We start from the raw sequence: 4,480 nt of genomic DNA on the forward strand, positions 1-4,480 counted from the left end.
ATGCCGACTTCGCGCGCCGCCCGCCTCCACGGCTGCTCCTCCCCTTCGCCCCCGCCTTCGCACGCCGCGGGCCTCCTCCTCCTCTGCTCTCCTCCGCCGGAGGCGGGGCTTGGTGTTGACAGAGTTGGCGGGGTCAAGTGGATCCAGTGCCAGGATGAGCCACTTGGCCCCACCTCGCCGCCGCTCGGTCGGCCCCGCCTCTCCATCTGCGCCGCCCGCCTCTACGTATGCTCCACTCCTTTGCCCCCGCCTTCGCACGTGACGGGCCTCCGTCTCTTCTGCTCTCCTCTGCTGGCGGGGGGGGCTTGCGCTGATAGGGTTGGTGGGGTCAAATGGATCCAGCACCCAGACGAGGGTGACGAACTCCGGTGCGGTGGTGGACGGCTTGAGCTCCTCGGACATTGGTGTGTTCCTAATCCAAGGCATGGTGAAAGGAAGGAGAAGGGAGAGAGGCGCAGCTGGTGCTCCAGTGAGGCGTGGGCGTGTAGATCCAACTCCTGTATTGTAACTTAGTGTAATCTATTCGTGTGTAATCTATTCGTGTGTAACCCATTCATCTTGTTAAACTGAGTAGTTTTGTTTTGTCTTGTGAAATCCGTTCGTTCGTGTTTGATTCTTAGAATAGCAGTGTTGATGGATACATACTGTGGAGTTCTTCGTCAGTTTGTTCCTGGTCGCCTCTGCACTTGTCTATGATGTTTGAGGTTTACGGCAAAGATGGATTCTGCTAACGGCAAAGCACTGACGCCGTCCGTCAGTCCGTCCATTCCGTCTGTTGCCATTTTTTGCCGTCTGATTTTACCGGCAGACGGCAAACAGTATAGACTGACGGCAAATTCTTTGCCGTCATCCAGAAAAAATAACAGACGGCAAAGTATTCTTTGCCAATTATCTTTGCCATCTGACATTGCCGTCTACTTCCTGACGGCAAAGTCTTTGCCATCTGGATTTACGTCTTTGCCGTCTGTAATCCACAGACAGCAAATTAACTGTTTCCTGTAGTGATTAAATAATATTATTAAAGTATTAATTTTTTAAAAGAATGAACTAAAAACAATCAACTAAAATATTAACTGAAAAGAATGAACTGAAAAGAATCAAATAAAACATTAACTAAAAAGAATGAACTAAAAAGAATCAATACGAATTTTAACTAGAAAGAAACAAAATAATATTAACTAAAATTATCCAAGTATTCATTTGTTAAAAAGAATGAACTAAAAACAATCAACTAAAATATTAACTAAAAAGAATCAACTAAAATGAATCAACTACAACATTAACTAAAAAGAATGAACTAAATAGAATCAAAAAGAATTTAAACTAAAAAGAATGAAAATAATATTAACTAAAATTATCAAAGTATTTATTTGTTAAAAAAATGAACTAAAAATAATCAACTAAAATATTAACTAAAAAGAATGAACTACAAAATTTAACAAAAACAATAACTAATAAGAATTTTGATAAAAAAAATGCCGCCTACTAGGCCACCACGGCCTGCATACGAGTAGGAGGCCATCTGTACATGGGCCTGGATGCAGCCCCGCGGGCCCAGCAGGCCCAATAGGGCATGGACAAAGTTTAGGCATGTACTCCCGGCAGTAGAGAGGAGTTCGATAGCAATGTGGTAACGGGGCTTATAAACTAGTCGACAGCCTCTCAACTGAAGGAAATATGCCCTAGAGGCAATAATAAAGTTGTTATTTTATATTTCCTTATTCATGGTAAAGGTTTACTATTCATGCTAGAATTGTATTGACCGGAAACCTTAATACATGTGTAAATACATAAACAAACACCGTGTCCCTAGTGAGCCTCTACTAGACTAGCTCATTGATCAAAGATGGTTAAGGTTTCCTAACCATGGACATGAGTTGTCATTTGATAGAAGGATCACATCGTTAGGAGAATGATGTGATGGACAAGACACATCCGTTAGCTTAGCATAATGATCGTTCAGTTTTATTGATATCGCTTTCTTCATGTCAAATATATATTCCTGCGACTATGAGACTATGCAACTCCAGGATACCGGAGGAATGCCATGTGTGCTATCAAACGTCAAAACGTAACTGGGTGATTATAAAGATGCTCCAGAGGTAACTCTGAAGGTGGTTGTTGAGTTGCCATAGATCGAGATTAGGATTTATCACTTCAAGTATCAGAGAGGTATCTCTGGGCCCTCTTGGTAATACACATCATAAGCCTGCAAGCAAACGACTAAGGAGTTAGTCACGAGGTGATGTATTACGGAACGAGTAAATAGACTTTCCGCTAACGAGATTCAACTAGGTACGAAGATACCGACGATCGAATCACGGGCAAGTAACATACCGATGGACAAAGGGAATTACGTATGTTCTCATAACAGTTCGACCGATAAAGATCTTCGTAGAATATGTAGGAGCCAATATGGGCATCCAGGTTTCGCTATTAGTTATTAAACAGAGAGGTGTCTCGATCATGTGTACATAGTTCTCAAACCCGTAGTTGTGTGATTTGGTGATCGAATGTTGTTCGAAGTCCCGGATCAGATCACGGACATGAAGAGGAGTCTCGACATGGTTGAGTTGTAAAGATTGATATATAGGAGATGATATTCGGACAACAAAAGCGTTTCGGGGGGTACCCGGTACTTATCGGGTCATCGGAAGGGGTTTCGGGCACCCCCGACAAAAGATATGGGCCTTATGGGACAAGAGGGGAAACCCACCAGCCACAAGGGGCTGGTGCGCCTCCCATATGGGCTGGCCTAGGAGGAGAAGGAAATAGGGGAAGGGAAAGGAAAGAATGGAATAGGATTCGCCCTTCCTTCCCTCTCCCCCCTCTTTCCTCCCCCTCGGTTATATATGGCAGGGGGCGCGCCTTGGGAGGGACTCCAAGTTGGATTCCTCTTACTTGGGCGCCTCCTATGGCTGCTCATCCCTACCTCCCACCTATATATATGTGGGAGAGGGGCGCCTAGCACACCCCAGATCAATTGTTAGCCTTGTGCGGCGCCCCCTCCACCATTTACACCCCGGTCATATTTTCGTAGTGCTTAGGCGAAGCCCTGCGCAGATCACTTCATCATCATCGTCACCACGCCGCCGTGCTAACGAAACTCATCTACTACCTCGATGTCTTGCTGGATCAAGAAGGCAAGGGACTTCACCGAGCAGAATGTGGGCAGAAGGCGAAGGTGGCATGCATTTGGTACTTGGTCGGTTGAAACACGAAGAAGTTCGATTACATCAACCGTGTTGTGAAACGCTTCTACTTACGGTCTACGAGGGCACGTAGACACATTCTCCCCTCTCGTTGCTATGCATCTCCTTGATAGTTCTTGTGTGTGGGTAGAATTTTTTTTGTTTTCGATGCAACGTTTCCCAACAGTGGTATCAGAGCCAGGTCTATGCGTAGATGATATAAACGAGTAGAACACAAAGAGTTGTGGGCGGTGATAGTCATACTGCTTACCACCAACGTCTTATTTTGATTCGGCGGTATTGTGTGATGAAGCGTCCCGTACCAACCTTACATGTCCACGCACATGAGACCAGTTCCACCAACTGACATGTAACTAGTTTTGCATAAAGCTGGCTGGCGGGTGTCTGTTTCTCCTACTTTAGTTGAATCAAATTTGACTGTGGCCGGTCCTTGAAGAAGGTTAAAAAACAAACTTGACAAATCACCGTTGTGGTTTTTGCCGTAGGTAAAAACAGTTCTTGCTAGAAGCCCATACAACCACGTAAAACTTGCAACAACAAAGTAGAGGACGTATAACTTGTTTTTGCAGGGCAATTTCTGATGTGATATGGTCAAGACATGATGTGATAATCGTTATTGTATGAGATGATCATGTTTTGTAAGTTATCGGCAACCGCAGGAGCCTTATGGTTGTCTCTTTATTGTGTGAAATGCAAACGCCATGTAATTGCTTTACTTTAGCACTATGTGTGAGTGATAGTTGTAGAAGCAATAGTTTACAAGATGACCACGATGCAACGATGGAGATCAAGGTGTTGAGCCGATGACGATGGAGATCATGACGATGCTTTGGAGATGGAGATCAAAAGCACGAGATGAAGATGGCCATATCATGACACATATTTTGATTGCATGTGATGTTTATCTTTTATGCATCTTATTTTTCTTAGTACGGCGGTAGCATTATAAGATGATCCCTTCAATAAATTTCAAGATAAAAGTGTTCTCCCTGAGTATGCACCGTTGCTACAGTTCTTCGTGTTGAAGCACCATGTGATGATCGGTTGTGATAGACTCTACGTTCACATACAACGGGTGTAAGACAGTTTTGCACATGCCGAATACATGGGTTAAACTTGACGAGCCTAACATGTAAAGACATGGCCTCAAAACACTGGAGATTGAAAGATCGAACGTGAATCATATAGTAGATATGATCAACATAGAGATGTTCACCATTGATGACTACCCCATCTCACGTGATGATCAGACATGGGTTAGTTGATTT

This window comes from Triticum aestivum, chromosome 1A (assembly GCF_018294505.1).
Source record: "Triticum aestivum cultivar Chinese Spring chromosome 1A, IWGSC CS RefSeq v2.1, whole genome shotgun sequence".
Taxonomy (NCBI): Eukaryota; Viridiplantae; Streptophyta; class Magnoliopsida; order Poales; family Poaceae; genus Triticum; species Triticum aestivum.